Source organism: Macaca nemestrina, chromosome 16 (genome assembly GCF_043159975.1).
Source record: "Macaca nemestrina isolate mMacNem1 chromosome 16, mMacNem.hap1, whole genome shotgun sequence".
Lineage (NCBI taxonomy): Eukaryota > Metazoa > Chordata > Mammalia > Primates > Cercopithecidae > Macaca > Macaca nemestrina.
In genome coordinates, this window is record NC_092140.1 from 70,706,472 (window position 1) to 70,726,007 (window position 19,536).

A 19,536-nucleotide genomic window follows, 5' to 3' on the forward strand; every position below is an offset into this window, starting at 1 on the left:
GTTCCAGTGTTCCAAAAGCATACACTCCATGAATTCTAAGCAGAAGCCGAGAGGCTTATTATGAACAAGATGAACAAGTCTCAGGCATGCAAGATATAACTATAGCTGATTCTCCTGGAGAACCAAGTTCCTATGGACACAAAGTGGAAGAAAAGAATAAACCCCTTCTCTTAATTGCAAAACAGTATCCACATACCAGAAGGGAAGAAATTATTTGTGGCTGTCTTACAGATGAGCTACCATAACCTCTTTTTTCTGCCAACAATAGCATATGTTATTCAACATAACGGTACCCACACAATCCATCAGTGAAAAACTATTTTTATTATGTACAAAATATGCAGAAGATAACCTTATTGAAATGAGACATGTCTTATTGAAGATACAGCTATGGTTTTAGATTTTTTTCCTCAAAATTGAGATTTTATGCCTCAATTATTTTTTTAAAATTGAGATTAAAACACCCCCAACTATTTATCAATAGTGAGCTTCCTTATATAACTAGAATATATGTGTTCATATATCAAGAGACAGAAAATAGAATGGAATCTCTCATTGTTGCATCCACTAAGCCCCTCATGAACACTTGGTTTCCTTTTCCTAAAATTCTGCATTCTGCAATTTTGAAGATATAATATTCAAAAGAGAAGTGCCCTGTCCAGAGATATACAATAATTCCATTTAAATGGAAATAAAACTGCCTCCCAGACTTTTGGTTTCCTTCCATCTCTGAGTGAGAAGAAATCAATAGAGGTTATACTTTTTGACTGGGGTGATTGATCTTAATCATCTAAAGCAAATAAAGTTGTTTCTATACAACAAAGGGAGGAGAAGAAATATAACATAGGAATCTCCTAATGAAAGTTAACTTTAATTTTATACAAGTGTGACCTCTAAAGGTTTATAATTGCTGAAAAATCAAAACTTCCATATTCAAAGCAAATTATCTTTTTTTTGTGTGCTATGTCTTAACATTTTTCTCTACATGCTGAAGAATATAATGATGGTACCAGAACTAAAACCAGAGGTGAGATAAGTATCACTTAGAGATCCTAAACTTCAACCTGAATGTAGCAAGATACATATTTGTATATTGTTTGATTGTTTGCTTGCCTATCTTTCCTTCCTTCCTCCCTCCCTTCTCCCTCCTTCCTTCCTTCCTTCCTCCCTTCCCTTCCCTTCCCTTCCCTCCCCTCCCCTCCCCTCCCCTCCCCCTCCCCCCTCCCCTCCTCTCCCCTCCCCCTCCCCCCTCCCCCCCTCCCCTCCCCCTCCCCCTCCCCTCCCCTCCCCTCCCCTCCCCCCCTCCCCTCCCCTCCCCTCCCCTTCCCTTCCCTTCCCTTCCCTTCCCTCTCTTTGGAAAGGGAGTTAATTCTTATTCAGTTTTGTGAGGAATCATTGCAAAGAGATTATTCTCTTTTTTTTCTTGTAATTGACAAATGTTCATTGCATGTATTTATGGGGAACAAAGTGATATTGAGATTTACAAATGCAATGTAGAATATATCAAGCTAATTAACATATCCATCACCTCAAATGCCATTTTTTAATGGTGAGAACATTTGTAATTTACTGTTTTAGTTATTTTGAAATGTGCAACAGACTGTTATTTACTATATTCAACATGCTATGCAATAGATCTCAAAAAAAAAAAAAAAATTCCAAACTATTCTTCCTTTCTAACTGAGGCGTTGTGCCCTTTGGCCATCTCTCCATTCCTCTGTCGACCACCACCCCTTCCCTCAGCCTCTGCCTCTAGCAACCACCATTCTACTCTTGCCTTCTAAGAGTTTGATTGTTTTAGATTCCACATATATGAAGACATGTACTATTTATCTTTCTGTTCCTGGCTAATTTGACATAGCATATTGTTCTCCAATTCCATCCATACTGTTGTAAATGGCAAAACTTCTTGTTCAAGGCTAAAAAGTATTTCACTGTGTATATACAGCAGATTTTCTTAATCCATTTGTCTGTTGATGGACACTTGATTTCATAACTTGGTTATTGTTGATGCTGCCGTGTTTTATTAGGAATGCATTTTGTTTGCTTTTATAATTGGAATTGAAATCTAGAAAGAATGGTGGAAATTGGTTTTGGCATCCCATAATATGGAACAGACTGGATATTTCTCTTCATTTTGGTGCAAAACAACTGAATCCTCTTCTTATGTATGGAGACTCTCCCCACTAAATAAGTTTTTGTCAGACATACATGCACACGTGGAGCTTTGAAACTTTCTTAGGGATTAAAATAAGCAGGCAAACCTGCACATATACCCAATGAATCTAAAATAATAGTTAAAATTATAAAAATAAAATAAAATATGCAGGGACAACGAAGATATTCAACAGTGGCAATGATGGCGGCCACATCAATTTTGAGGGACATCTGTAGCAAAGGTACCAGCATAGGCAATTTATGCTTGGTGATATTTGCAGTGGTGATGTAAGCTGAGGCAACCTGCATACATTTGTGAAGAGACAGTACTCATAGATTGCTTCTAGCATGAGATTGTGACAGCAGCCCTTATTCTCTAGATTCTCCATTTCCTTTGTCTTTTTCTAAGCCTCGTCTTCCTGTTTTACTGGTGACTTTATGAGGTACTCTATTATCAATCAGCACAGTCTCCCAATGTTTACATTAGTCTGAAACCATTTCTGTTGCATGCAACAGAGAATCCTATCTTGTAAACATATACTCACAAAGACATATATTTTTAAATGTACATTCTGTATATAAGATGAATAAAGTAAATGTACTTTAAGAATTTTTGGTGTATTCAAAAACTTTTTTTACATCAGTGTGATTGTTGTTTTTCTCACACAAGATATGCAATCAATCGTATGCATATGCAATCAGAAAGAATTACAATTGACTGAGGGTTATGAAATTATATCAATTTTTAACAAAGTATAACAGAATATTTTTCCATTGTGGAAACAAAGACATTCATTGGTATTTTCTGTGAAAGAAATGCAGGTGTTTTATAGAATACCAAACAAGCATTGATCTCTAGCAGTAGTATGAAGAATGCAAGAACTGGTATTATGTCAGTGTTGCTTTACTCTGCAGTATTGGTAGTATATTTAGCCATAAAAAAATTAGATCGCTTTGAGTTGTCATTTACTTGTTATTCAAGGATAATGATATCTTTTGAACATTTCTATGCACAAATTGATAAAGATGTGTCTTCAGATGATATCGTGGCCAAAATGTTTTACTAGTACTAGGTTTAGTATAATCCTTATACTGATAATTTTACCCTTTACAGCTCAGAGGAAGTTCACTTTATTTTAAGGTTATGTTAACTGGAATTATTTTTTTTTTAATTACTTAACCTAGGGAAAAAATCTGTATTATAATACAAATAAAAATAGAATTCAAAGTTGGCAATAAAAATACCTCTATTCAAGTGTTTTACTTTTTAGATCTCAATTTTTTTCTGTATGCAAGAACTTTACATATTTTTGTATGTGTGGTCCAAAATATAGGATAATATTTTGAACTTTGTTGCAATAAAAATTCAGCTCAATTTAGCAATTCCACAATGTGTATATATATATTTCAAAACAGCATGTTGCGTGTAAAAAAGTAATTTATATTTACATATTAATTAAAATATACAAAAGAAAACAGTTAAAAATTACTGAAATACTATGTCAAATAAGTGAATTTCATGAATTTAGTGTAAAATAACTCACTAAGAAAATGATCCAAAAGTGATGTGCCATTGTTTCAGCATGGTTTAGAAGAAACTTTGTAAAAATAGACGATGCACACTTAGCATAATGACTAAAGTGTTAATGATGATAAAACCCTCCACATTGAAGGGTGGATAATTAATTCCCACCAACTAAAATTTTGTGACTTGTGGTTTTGTTTTTTAATATATGAAACATGTCATATAAGGGTTTTTGCCTTGATAACAATTTCTAGTCACTGGAAATAGGCATATGTCAATATCTCTATCATTATCTATCTGTATTTACTCAGATATTATATGTTATACTAAGAACCATGCTAAACAAAATGATGCACATGTGATTGCAAACATTTATTGAGAGAAAAGTCTTTTAAAAACAATCAGAAAATAAAATGACTAACAGAATCTCAATATCTAACATGACCATTGTTTTTATATATAGATATTATATCCTTAAACATATCTTAATTCTTCAGCTACCCTATGTTCTTTGTTCTAGCATAGCATTGGGATAAGAGTTCAAAATTTTGTCTAGTATTTTTATTTTTCTTTAGTTACTTATAATTTATGGTAACATTGATCTTTCACCAGTGTAGTACTCATTTTATTGACAGAAGATGACATATAGCATTCTTTATTCCTTTGAATGTTTATAAGCTTCAAAGGGACAGAAATATGCTATGATAACTAATATTTATTGGATAATAACTATGTGCCAGATACTGAATATTCTACTGATTATAACCCATTTAATCAATAAAACAGTGCTATTATTGCTTGAGATTATTATTCTGTTTGTTTAAATATTAGGAAAGGAGGACGCACAGTGTAAATGGCTTATGAAAGATCATAGAGTTAGTGTCAAAGCTAGAATTTACCAGGCAGTCTGACTGTGGAGTTAATATTGTGGCTGATACCCTTAAATGATGAAAGATGATGGCTGTACTTGGTAGATCAGGAAAATTGAGTTTTCATGATTTTACCTTAGTTGTTCCTGATAACTTTAAAAAGTAGCCTTAAAAAAATAAAATTATGATGCTTTCCAGCAATTTCCATTTTTCTTTTATCTTTGTCCCATTTTCTTCTCCTCTCCACTGGACAAACTATCAATGTAACCACTAAACAAGCGTCTTACCAGTATAGATCCAGTAGCTCCTTGTAAGCAAAATCTGCTTATTTAATAGGAGTCGTATATGTCCCAGCTAGAGGTGTTTTACTCATCTTGAAAAATATGGTACAAAAGAATTCTTCTTGCGTCACCCACTTCCTCCCTAAAAGCTATTTACGGTACTGAGTGCTGAAAGTTTCAGAAACCCGAGCAAGAAAGACAGCAGGAATTGAAACGCTGAAACTCAGATTCAAAACTGGAACAGGTGTCAGCAATTACATACTTATCTGCCTTTAATGAACTGAACTGAATGTCAGATACTACAGTTTATCATGAGCCATTTAGCTATGTTTGCACCAATATCTTAAAAATATTATATTTAGTAATCATTCAAGGGCAAATAAAAGATATGTTTAATCAAATGAAATAAATTTCTCCGTGTACCTCAACAGTTAACTAAAGGCCAGTCTTTTTTGTACTGAGAAACACACAACTAAAGGAATTCAATCAAAGCTAAAAGGTATATAGAGGGAGTTAGATATATTCTAAATCTATTGAACCCTAAGACAAAAAGCAAAATATTATGAAAAATGTGCAAAAGTAAATGAATACATTTTCCATGACTTAAATATATTATTATTTTACATATTACAATAAGGAGTATTACCCTGAGGAAGAAAACAATTGTCCTATCTTGGAGGAATTAAGCATTTCTTATATTTTTAACCAAGCAAATATTTATATCTAGAGGCTCTGAGAATACTATTTTTAGAAACCCATGGTTCATACATAGTAGAAAAATTAAGATGACTATAAAATACATATTATAATATTGTATACCATAACATTATGTACCATAATATTAACTATGTATTTGAATTGTTATATCATAGGTAATAGATAAATGTATAAAATGATAATATAAAATTTAGAGACCAAATGCTTCCATTAACATAGTATTCAAATATTTTTGGGCATACTTTGCTCAGGTAAACAGCTTCAAAATAGGTAAACAAAATATACTCTTTTTAGTTTCTTAGTTAGACTTTTATTATTTGCTGCTTTGCAAAAAGTTCCAGTTCTTTATGATTTTATAATGTTTTCAGTAATCTCATAATAAGAATTATATTAACTACAGGCATGCTATGCCTTTGCTGAATGCCAGAAATAAGCCTAGATATATCTATCCACTGAGATAAAACTCTCTTTATGGCATTCATCAGAAGCATAGGAAATGTAAGCAATAAATAATTTGCAGTTTATTTAACAATAGGTCTTCCCAATGGATTATCTAGGGCTTATTAAATAGTGTTATTTTTTCATCTAATAGGACTCGTTTTGATATGGATTTTGTGTCTGAGAAGAGCTAATGAGCACATCTGAGTCTCCACTTAGAGATAAATGTGATGGACAATGAATGTAAGTATTTCAATGTTATGTTTTAAATTCAATGAATTGAATTGTTTGGTGAATATGTTTGTTTTTCATATGCTTTATGTATATATATATGCTCAAAATTCTCAGATAATGCACATATGTGTATATGTGTGTGTGTGTGTGTGTGTGTGTATACATATATACATATACATACAAAATTCAAAATCTGAAAAGAGGTGTGAAGGTGTGGATAACAGTAAAGTAACATATACAGAAATTCCCTCTGTGTGTGTATGTATGTGTGTACATATATATTATATATATATATGTAATATATATATATAATCTCAAAATCTGAAAAGTGGTGTGAAGGTGTGGACAATAGTAAAGTAGCATATACAGAAATTCCCTCTGTATAGTTTCCCCTATTTCATGGTTATTGAATTATTTGTTTATCATTATAGGGGATTTTCAACAAGAATCCATTTTGTATTATCTGCTACATTGTCTTTTCAGACTGACATTGAAATATCAGAAAAGAAATAATCATAGACAGCCTTAGAAGTTAAATATTAATGAAAATTAAAAATAAAAATTTGAAAACTCACCATGCAATTTTAGAAAATATAAAGTTTACTCAGTGAATATACATTAACTAAAACATAGATTGTTAAGAGTAGGTAAAACACACTTAAATTTTATTAAGTTAAAAACATATTTCACTGATGATGTGGTTAGGCTTTGTGTCCCCATCGAAATCTCATCTTGAGCTTTAATCTGCATAATCCCCCCTTGTCTAGGCAGAGACCTAGGGCGAGGTGATTGGATCATGGGGACAGTTTCTCCCATGCTGTTCTTGTGATAGTGAGTGAGTTCCTGTGAGATCTAATGGTTTTATAAGGGGTTCTCCTTCTTTTGCTCTTACTCCTCTCTCCTGCTGCCTTCTGAAGGACATGTTTGCTCCTCCTTCTTCCATGATTGTAAGTTTCCTGAGGCCTCCCCAGTCATGCAAAATCGTGAGTCAATTAAACCTTTTTTCTTATAAATTACCCAGTCTCAAGTATTTCTTTATAGTATTGTGAAAACTGACTAATACAACTGACAACTATTCAAAAGAATGCAAATAAAAAAACAAAAAGGAGAGGATGAAAATTACTGAATATCTGGCCATATGACAGATTAACAAACATGAATTAAACTAAATAAGTAGACTTTTTTATGAAGAAGAAATTCTACTACATTAACAAATCTAAATAGTGTGGAATAATTTGGTGTTAATTTTTCAATATGAAAATGTCTTTTGCACCTCCATATTCTGTTATGTGGTTGCAAATATCAACAGACTTGAATTATCACTTGCCAGTTTTGTTTAAGGGTATGCGATATTTTGTGACCAATTTGAATTCTTACTTGTCCAAAGATAGAAATGGTGACCTAGTTGTACATATGTCCAGTCCCCAAACTGAATCCTGAGTGGTGTTTCATTTGAAAGCAAGCAACATTCATGCTTCATTGGATGAGTGTTTCTATATTCTTAGGGCAAAAAAAAATGACATTCAACTATTTCAGTAACTAAAAGTAATTTAGTTGAATAAACAACTAAATTGTCCCTTAGACTTCTCAATGACTTTTGTTTCCCCCTCTATGTCATCTCTTTCTGAAGTATTTAGAAAAGACTCTGGCTAATTAATGTATACAAATGCAAAACAAAATGTGATTCATCTCTAAAGTTTTTCCATTATAATTGAGGTGAAGCTGTAAGCTTAGGACTCAATGAAGAGAATAGCAAAATATATCTAATACTATGAGCAACTTTTGGAATCTCAGAAAATATCTCAAAACAGCTGGGTACACCAAGACCAGAAGAAGACGTTCCAAAAGATGAGACAAAGGGCCAGCAGTAAAGTTTGCAGAATATGTGGTTTGTTCAAAATCTAAGACAAGAATGCAGGAAACAGGAAAGAAGGGATAAATTTATTTTACATGTCCAGGGGTGAAATTATATTGAAAAAAGAGTCGTTGGAAACAGGAGAATAGATAGCATAAAGTAGTCCCAATAATTTCAACCCATTCTTCATTCACACAGTCATTTATTGACCATATTCTGAATAGAACATCTGTGATTTGGGCATTCTACCATTCCTAGATACACAAATATGAATACATTATTACCAGCCCCTGCCCTCATGGTGGTGATGGCATACCTTCGTGTGGAAGACAAATAATAATGCTGCCTCTAGTCTGCGTAACTTACACTTGAATCTTTCTTTTTATGACACTTGTTTTCATAGAATGTTCATTAAATCTAATATCTACTGTTATTATCTAGAGCAACCCACTATAATTCTTCTATGAAAAGAAAGTCTAAACACCTAATCTCATTTTAAAGGTATTTTCTAACTGTTCTCATTTGTAAGGAATGTATTAGTCAAGTATAAAAATCTTTCATTTAGGACTAACATTTCACTCTTTTCTGACCTATACTTTAGATATTAAGTAGCTTCTAATTATTCTCCAGCAGTTACATCTAAACCTACAAAGTATGTTTTTTCGAGGGCAAAGTGTGGGTATTTTAAGTTATCGCACTTCTTAGGAAGTTGTTGTTGGCATTTAGTTGAATGGAAGCTGATAAAGCCAGGTGATATGCAATATAAGACAGTCAAAACAGTAAAGGATTTTTTATTCTTCTTCAGTCCGGAAAAAAAAAAAAGTTAGTAAAAATATGCATATAGCAAATCATTGTCATATCCAGAAGGCTAACAGTGCCTCTGTAGAGAATCACATGCAAGTTTTTGCTTCTCAATGAGTTCCCCTTTGCCCTCCTTTGGGAAGTAATCCTTTGAGATGCCCCACTTTCCAGAGAGATTTCCTTCTCTTTCCACCTGTCAACACATCAACAAATCCACACTCTTTATAACAATTATGCTAGATATAATACATCTTAGGAGGCATGTTTAAAATAATTAATTTATTCTCACTCATTTCTAATTATTCTCACTCATAGGCACAATTCTCAAATCCTACCATATATGTAAATCATCTATAATTTTCCTTGTCTGCTAATATTTTAGCAAAATACCTTTTAATATCTTAGTTGAATTGAGCACATATTTTCAGAATTGGTGTCTCATAAGAACCATTAAGATAGGTTGTGAAGACCCAAAGTTTATCCCCAAGGACTCATTAAAAACTCATTAACAAAACCACAGTAAGACACCATTTCACTCTTACTAGGATAGTTATAATAAATAAAACAGCAAATGACATGTGATGGCAAGAATATACAGACTTTGGAACCCTGAAAAGTTGATAGTGGGAATGTAAAATGGTGTTTCTCCTGTGGAAAACAGTTTGGCTGTTCCTTATAACACTAAATATAAAATTGAAATATGACCCAGCAATTCTAGGTACATAACCCCAAGACTTTAAAGTAGGAACTTGAACAGATACATGTACGCTTATCTTCATTGCAGCATTTTTCATAATAATCAGAAGGTAAAAACAACTCTAGTATTAACCAATAGATGAATGAATAAACAAAATGTGGTACATGCATATGAATGAATATTATTTTATTTGGCTAGGAGTGAACTTTAGATACGTGCAATAACAAGGATGAAACTTGAAGACATATGATAAATAAAATAAGCCAGACACAAAAGGAAAAATAATGTATGATTTCACCTATATGAAATTTCTACAACAGACAAATTTATAGAGATAAAAATGTAGGTTAGAATTGACCATTGGCTAGCCAGAGTGAAAGGAGAATGGGGAATTATTTCTTAACAGTTACAGAATTCCTGTTTAGGGTGTTGAAAAAGTTGGAAATAGATAGTGGTGATGGTTGCATAACATTGTGAATGTAATTAACGCCATGGGATTGCATGCTAAAAAATGGTTAAAATGGAAAAATTTATGTTATATATGTCTTACCACATCTTTTAAAAAAAGTAATTGACAGATTCATTAACAATTTACCATATGTTGTGACAAATATATCATTTACTTATAAATCATTTAAAGTGTTTGAAAATGAGTTGAAACATGCTTCTTATCTTCTTGTGTGACTTTGCATAAGTTGCTTAGCATCTCTAGCTACTAAAAAGTCTTTAAAAAGAAGTATGTAAAATTACCTAAGAAAATGTTCAGGAAATAATTGTTTGGTAAATTACACTTACTGCGTTTAAGATTATATGAACATTAGGACAAAGAATGTTCAGATGATTTTCCACATGCCCTATAATTGAATTGTGAAGATGAATATAGCTTGGGGTTTCCTGGCATCTCTATCACACCGCACTATTGTTAAACAAAATTTTAGATGACGAGAAATACATGTGTACTAGGCTAAGTGTATTAATTGAAAAGATCCTCTTATATAGATGCTATTTTATCTACATATTACAGTCATGGAAACATATAATGATATTGAAAAGCATACAATATGTTGCAAAGGCGCCTTTAGTCCCTAAGAATTACAAAATACTTTATTTCACTTGATGGCTTAACATATAGATCAAAGAAACACTTCATTATAGTTACTTTTGACACACTTCTTTTCTTGGGGTCCTGAAGTTCCTCCAGATGTGTGTTTCCTTGAGCTTTTAGAAATTCATAAAATCACCCTTGCCATTGAGGTAAGTCAGCAACAGGGAGTGATTATCTTCAAGAAAGCTCATTTTTACAATACCATCTTTAAACAGGCCCTTACCTTTTATCTCCCCATTAATTACCCTGTTAACTCCACAGTTAACTTTATGTATAACCAGCTTGCAAAATAACACTGAAGGTTAGCAATAAGTATACTTATAATACTTCATAAGCATCTTCATGAACAGTTAGAATAAGTTTAGGGCCAGTTAAGGTGGTTCATATCTGTAATCCCAGTACTTTGGCAAGCCTAGGGAGGAGTTCAAGGCCAGCCTGGGCAAGATGGTAGGACACCTCCATCTCTACAGAAAAATTAAAAATTAGCCAGGCGTGATGGTGTGGACCTATAGTCCCAGATACTTGGGAGGCTGAAGTCGGAGGATACCTTGAGCCCAAGAGTTTGAGGCTGTAGGGAGTTACGATAGTGCCACTGCACTCCAATCTGGGAGACAGAGACCCTGTCTCTAAAAAAAAATAAGTCCAGTAAAATTCATCATAAAAGGCACTTGTATCTCACGTTTATTGCATTGAGAGCCCTACAATTACAGCACAAATCAAACAAGAGTTAATTATATAACAAAACAAAACTACCAAGAATATTACCTGTAAATTACGATATAAAATGATCCTGTTTTATTTTATGAATAAAGTAGCTGGTTATGAAAAATGTTGCATATATTTATATTATTAACTGTCCACTGGAAATTTTCATTAAGAAATAAAACAGACTGCACAAATACAGTTTGTTTTCTGCCTACTTTAACATAACATTACTATTTCACTGTGCTCATTGATACAACTTTATTATTGCTGAAAACATTGGCACAAAAGATTAACATTTCAAATGACTTTATTTGTTTTTCCATAAACTTCTGGGAAAAATAAAAAAAACACATTTAAATGTATATGAAACCATTCAACTTCTTTATAAATAACATCAAAGGACTGTTTTCTTACCAAGAGTTTTTCAACCCCTTGATTAGAACAAAAAAGTGAAAAAAAAATCCTACCAAACATGTGCATTTGTATTTGTTTGCGAAAACTTCCAGAAGAAATTTGGGCTTAAAAATTACTGTCTTAAGCTATTCCTTCGCCGACTCAAAGGGAAACTAAACAAAACAAGATGAACAAACAAAAACAAACAAAATATCTCTGTTTTAAATCCTCTACATAATAATTACTAGCTACATTTCTTTATCTTATTAAACTTTTTCTGCATTCTTTGCTTGTACATTTCCCTCTGCCCCTAATCCTCCCTCTGAACTGGCCTCCTTCCCTTTTGACCTAGCAAAAACCCGAACACTCAATTTTTCAGTAAAGTTAAAACATGATTAGAACAAGGAAGAACCATTTTAAGACTTGGTCTTGTTCTGAACTGGAAGCCATAAACAAATATTTTTAAAAACCTACGAAAGGTAGAAAGAAATTATTCAGAGAAATACAAATTAGTTGTAAGAATATATAAAGCAAGGCTCTTGGATATATACCTGTTAATTCATATGTTCATGGAAATCTCAGTTGCAAAAATTGAATGGAAAATACAGAAGATTCTAGGAGTGACTTTAAAAGGCTACAAACTGAATAGAGAGCATCAGGATTGGTAAGAAAGAACCGATAATGTTAGATATGATATTTCAGATGTTATCTCCAAAGTCTTTCCCATGAGGCAGTTTTGCCATGATTAAATCCTATAAGCAATAAAAGGTTAAATATGCTGAAGACTTTAGGGAAAGGTCTTTAACATTTTTGAATAGACACTGCTCAGGAGTAAATCCTAAAATACGTATGATCTGGTGCTTTCCTCAAGTGTTGCTAATAGTTTTAAGTAAGAAATGGAAAATGTAATATGGAAGAAAAACTGAAATCAGAAGTCATCTCATTACCAATCTTCTAATAATTTTCTGAGCTTTCTGAGAGTCCTAGAACCAAAACAGGATACAATTCAGATAGACTGATGGCTTTACAGAGGAAAACAAAATGAAACAAATAAAATTCTTTCACCCTAGTCAATAAACATTTTCTCTAGATACTGTAAATGGGATATTGATTTTAAAAATAGTGTAAAGTACTGCCTAAGAATATAAGAGAATTAATGACCAATGAGGATGGTAATAAGGAAATTAAACACCATGCTTTCCTGTTCTCTTAAACTTAAAAAGTCAATCTTCTCAAAATGTTTAAGGACATTAAAAAATTAACTTCCAGAATGGCTGAATGAGAACCTCAGTGAACTTGCAATTTTCCTACAACAACACAAATGTGGGAAAGGCAATTAAATTAATCATATCACAATTCTGGCAATAAATCAAAGCTATAGAATGAGCTGAAAATTATGTGTGCAATAAAAATTACTAAATCTCTGTAAGACAGTAGGTTCTATAAAATTTCTCTTGGGGCTATCCCCAGATATTCTTCCTCCCCAGCTCAATGATGTCATAGCCAAAAGCCAGTAGCATTGCAGAAAACAAATAGAATTTTCTTTTTAGAACTTCATTAAAGACACTATACCCAGAATACTGTCAATATTTTGTCTGAACTTACAACCCTCAGGAAAGTCTCTACCTTGAGAATGTGGGAGCTATTTGATTTGACTCAGAGCTCAGCACAGTGGGTAGTAGGAAGGTGGGGCAGAGGTAATTATAGTCTCTGGGTATTACCTAAAATCATAGCAAATTTACCTGCATAAGGCTGTGATTTCATTTGAGGAAAACAAGAATCTGTGCAGAAATTTAAAAGGAAATCCTGATGACAACAGGGAACCTTGAAAATCTCTGACATATTTCTGGGGATCTCATGTTAAGTTGTGTTCTTTTGTTTTTTTTTTGAGGCAGAGTATTGCTCTGTCACCCAGGCTGGAGTGCAGTGGCACTATCTCCTGCCTCAGCCTCCTGAGTATCTGGGACTACAGGCGCCCACTAATATGCCCAGATAATTTTTGGTATTTTTTTAGGAGAGACGGGGTTTCACCATGTTAGCCAGGATGGTCTCCATCTCCTGACCTCTTGATCTACCCACCTCAGCCTCCCAAAGTGGTGGAATTACAGGCGTTGCCAGGCCATTAAGTTGTATTCTTACACAAAGAAGACCTGGGAAAGGAAAAGGCACCACTCACTCACCTCTAGTTGGCTTCAAAGTCTTGCAAAAACTGCAAGTAAAAGCTAAGACTATCTTGTAAACTGACTGGAGTTTAAAGAGGTATCTTTGCACATAGATCTCCACTGCGAAGAGAGTGAGACACATAATCATTTAAGAAAGATTTGATCAATCATTGGTTGATGATTGATCAAGGCAGCCTTAACATTTCCTTCATCTTAGCTACAGTAAGATAGACTTCTTTCTGCCTCTAGGTCGCTGTCCTGCCTTCACCCCAGCCTGTATAGAATCTTCATGGCCTAACAGAGGGGCCCTTCCCCTCCTATTTCTTAGAGCTTTAACCTTAGAAACATTATAATTATTAATTATTCCTCTATCAGTTTGAATTGTAAATCTTTTAAATAGCTTCTTGCCAGTTTTATAACCAGGACTGTTTTGCAATGACCCAGGAGCTACGTCTTTGATGAGATACCATCTCACACCAGTTAGAATGGCGATCATTAAAAAGTCAGGAAACAACAGGTGCTGGAGAGGATGTGGAGAAACAGGAACACTTTTACACTGTTGGTGGGATTGTAAACTAGTTCAACCATTATGGAAAACAGTATGGCGATTCCTCAAGGATCTAGAACTAGATGTACCATATGACCCAGCCATCCCATTACTGGGGATATACCCAAAGGATTATAAATCATGCTGCTATAAAGACACATGCACATGTATGTTTATTGCGGCACTATTCACAATAGCAAAGACTTGGAATCAACCCAAATGTCCATCAGTGACAGATTGGATTAAGAAAATGTGGCACATATACACCATGGAATACTATGCAGCCATCAAAAAGGATGAGTTTGTGTCCTTTGTAGGGACATGGATGCAGCTGGAAACCATCATTCTTAGCAAACTATCACAAGAACAGAAAACCAAACACCGCATGTTCTCACTCATAGGTGGGAACTGAACAATGAGATCACTTGGACTCGGGAAGGGGAACATCACACACCGGGGCCTATCATGGGGAGGGGGGAGGGGGGAGGGGGGAGGGATTGCATTGGGAGTTATACCTGATGTAAATGACGAGTTGATGGGTGCTGACGAGTTGATGGGTGCAGCACAGCAACATGGCACAAGTATACATATGTAACAAACCTGCACGTTATGCACACGTACCCTAGAACTTAAAGTATAATAAAAAAAAAAAAAAAGAAAGAAAGTAGTCATCAAGAAAAATAGCACTATTTATCAGTTTCTATGGGACAGTGGAAGCCTAACTTCAATAGATACCTTGATCCAAGCTGTAAAACTACCCACTCCCGTAAAGATATGAGAAAGTTTACTTTACCTTTGTGTAAGACCAATTATCAAATACAGCCTATGATCCACCTCATCCCCAGATCTTAAAACTCCTCCTGCCTCTTATTTTTATCAGAGTTGAGTTTAGACTACATTCTGGGTCTCTCGCTCCTATTATGGTAGCCTTGAATAAAGTATTTCTTACCTGTTTTACTTTTTCTGAGACCAAAGAAACAAACAGAAAGTGCTGCTGGGGAGGTAATATTTTGGACTCAATTTAAAAAAACCTTTAAATCAGCTGTTATGGATATGTCAAAGAACTAAAAACTGTCTATGGAATGTATTATTACAATATCTTAAAATAGAAAAATATTTTAAAATTTAAAAAGTTAAATTGTTTAAGAAAAATCAAATATAAATTATAAAGAAGAAAAGTAAAAAAACAGAAATGAAAAAAAATGCATGAGGTTTAACAATAGATTTTTAATAGTCGGGGAAAGAACCTGGAAGCTGAAGATAGTCAGTTAGAGAATATCCAGTCTGAGAAGCAGAAAGAAAAAACAGTGAAGTAAAATGTACACAGACTCAGAGAACTGTGGCACACCATCAAATAGAACAATGGAATAGAATAGAGAACCCAGAAATAAATCCACACATCTCCAGCTAACTTATTTTCAAAAAAGTTACCAAGAGTATACACTGGGGAAAGGACAGTCTAACAAATTGTGCCAAGAAAACTGGATATCCATATGTAGAAGACTAAAACTAGACCCCATCTCTCACATATATATAAATAAAATAAAAATGGATTCAAGACTGAAACTTAAGACCTCAAACTATGAAACTACTAAAAGAAAACTTTGCGGAAACTCTCCAGGATATTAGTCTGGGCAAAGATTTATTGAGTAATGCCTCAAAAGCATAGGCAACAAAAGAAAAATGGACAAATCGGATCATATCAAGATAAAAAGCATCTGCATAACAAAGGAAACAATCAACAAAGTGAAGAGACAAACCACAGAATGGGGGGAAATATTTTTAAACTATCTGACAAAAGATTCATAACCAGCATATATAAGAAGCTCAAACAACTAATAAGAAAAAACAATAACCTGAATTAAAAATGGATAAAATATCTCAATAGATATTGCTCAAAAGAAGCCATACAAATGGCCAACAAGTAGACAAAAAAAAAAAAAAAAACTTCAACATTATTAATCATCAGATAAATACAAATTAAACAACAATGAGGTATCATCAGAACTCGTTAAAATGGCTTTTATCCAAAATACATGCTATAATGAATGTTGGCAAGGGTGTGGAGAGAGGGGAATCTTCATACATTGTTAGTGAGAATGTAAATTAGGAGAGCCATTGTGTAGAACAGTATGGAAGTTTCCAAAACAATGCAAATACAACTACTATTCGACACAGCAATCCTACTGCTAGGTATACATCTAAAAGAAAGGAAATCAGTATATCGAAGAGATAGCTGTGCTCACGTTTATTGCAGGACTGTTCACAAAATCCAAGATTTGGAATCAGCCTAAGTGTCCATAAACAGATGAAAGGATAAAGAAAAGGTGTTACAGACAAAGGAATATGATTCAGTCATGAAAAATAAAATTCTGACCGGGCGCGGTGGCTCACGCCTGTAATCCCCGCACTTTAGGAGGCCGAGACGGGAGAATCACGAGGTCAGGAGATCGAGAACATCCTGGCTAACACGGTGAAACCCCGTCTCTACTAAAAAATACAAAAAACTAGCCGGGCGAGGTGGCGGGCATCTGTAGTCCCAGCTACTTGGAGGCTGAGCCAGGAGAATGGCGTAAACCCGGGAGGCGGAGCTTGCAGTGAGCTGAGATCCGGCCACTGCACTCCAGCCTGAGCTACAGAGCGAGACTCCGTCTTAAAAAAAAAAAAAAAAAAAAGAAAGAAAAAGAAAATTCTATGATTTACAACAGCATTAGGGAAGTGGATGACATTATATTAAGTGGAATAAACCAGACAAATTTGCATGTTATCACTCATGCAGAACTAAAAATTAAAACAATTTATTTCTTGCGCATAAAGAGTAGAACGATAGCAGAGGCTGAAAGAGGTAGGGTGTGGGGGGGCTCAGGGAGGGAGTGGTGATGGTTAACGAGTGTAAAAATATGGTAAGATAGAATGAATAAGATTTAGTATTTGATAGCAAAGCAGGGTGACCTTAGTCAACAATATTATATTGTATATTTTTAAATGACTAAAATAGTGGAATTGGAATGTTCCTAACAGAAAGAAATAATAAATGCGAGTTGATAGATACCACAATTACCCTGATATAATTATTACACTTTTTATGCTTGTATCAAAACATCATATGCTACCCCATTAATATATATACATCTATTATGTACCAATTGTTTTTTTTTTTTTTTTTTTTTGAGACGGAGTCTGGCTCTGTCACCCAGGCTAGAGTGCAGTGGCGCGATCTCGGCTCACTGCAAGCTCCGCCTCCCGGGTTCACGCCATTCTCCTGCCTCAGCCTCCCGAGTAGCTGGGACTACAGGCGCCCGCCACCTCGCCCGGCTAGTTTTTTGTATTTTTTAGTAGAGACGGGGTTTCACCGTGTTAGCCAGGATGGTCTCGATCTCCTGACCTCGTGATCCGCCCGTCTCGGCCTCCCAAAGTGCTGGGATTACAGGCTTGAGCCACCGCGCCCGGCCTATGTACCAATTGTAATTAGAAAATTTTAAAAATTAAAATGCAAAAAAAAAAATTGCTGAACTTAAAAAATATATCAACAAATACATATTGCAATTCTCAGAAGGAGAAAAGAAAGAAAGGGGGATGTAAAACATTTGAAAAAAAATTGATGAGAATTTTCTAAATATGACAAATATTAATCTACACATAAAAGAAACCAACCTCATAGTAAAATAAACTGAGGCCAGGTGCAATAGCTCATGCCTGTAATTGAGATAGCCTAGGCAGGAAGATTGCTTCAGGCCAGGAATTCAAGACAAGCCTAGACAACACTACGAGATCCTATCTCTACAGAAAAAAAGCAAACAAAAAACAAACAAACAATAAACTGACAGAGTGTTTCACATGGTGTCATAATATTCTCATTAACAATAAAGACAAAGGAAAGTATTGCAAGATGTAAAAAGAATGATTTTTCATGAATAAGATCCTCAGTCAAAAATTCAAAATTCAGCTGAACTCTCCTTCAAAAATAAAGGGTATATTGAAATATTTCCAGATAAACAAAACGTGGGATAAATATTTACTGGTAGATCTGTCCTACAAGAAATACTGAAAAGAATTATTTAGGTTACAGGAAAAGCTGCTATACAGGAAGTCAAATCCACATGGAGAAATAAAGATCTCCAGTAAAGGTAACTACAAAGATTTGACAAAAGAAAATATAGACATATTTATAGTCTTAATAATTTCCTTTTCTTTCTATTTTAAAAGACAACGACATACATTTCATAAAACTGCACTGATAGTCTTAAAATGTATACATATACAACTTATATGGCAATGAAGAATAAGAAGAGGGAGAGAATGAAAAAATATTTCAGCAAAGTTCTTCTCCACTACTGAAATTTCGTTAGTATCATTCCAAAGTGGATTGTTTTAAGATGCTAATTTTAATTTTCAAGGCAACCAGTAAGAAAATAACTCAAAAATATAAAGGAAAGAAAACCAAAATAAAAGGATGCACTTGAAAAAATCTATTTAACACACACAGAGAAAGAAGGGATGGAGAAATAAAGGAACAGAGATGACAGAAGACATTGAAATCATTAGCAGAATAACAGACATAAAACCTACCTTTTCAGTAATTACATTAAGTGGAAATGGAATGACCACTAAAATAAAGATAGCTTATCAGAAATAGAATGAATAAAATAATGAAATAATGTATAACTATGGAAAGAGTATTTGAAAGAGAACTGGGGCGGCTATACTAAAATCAGATAAACTAGACTTTAAGTGTTAAAGTTCCCTTAAATAACTAAAAGTGTTATTTAAGTAGTTGCAGAAAGTGTTACTAGACACAAAAAAGGATAATTTATTATAATAATGTCAATTGATCAAGAATATATAACAGTAAATTATGCAAGCCTCTAACACAAAGACTCAAAATACGTAAAATAAAACCAGACAGAATTAAAGGAATAAATAAACAATCAAAAGTAATCATTGGAGACTTAAATGCCTAATTTAAATAATAGAACAATGAGACAGAAGATCAAAAAGGAAATGGAAGACTTGAACCAACTAAACCTAACAAACATCTTCAGAACACCCC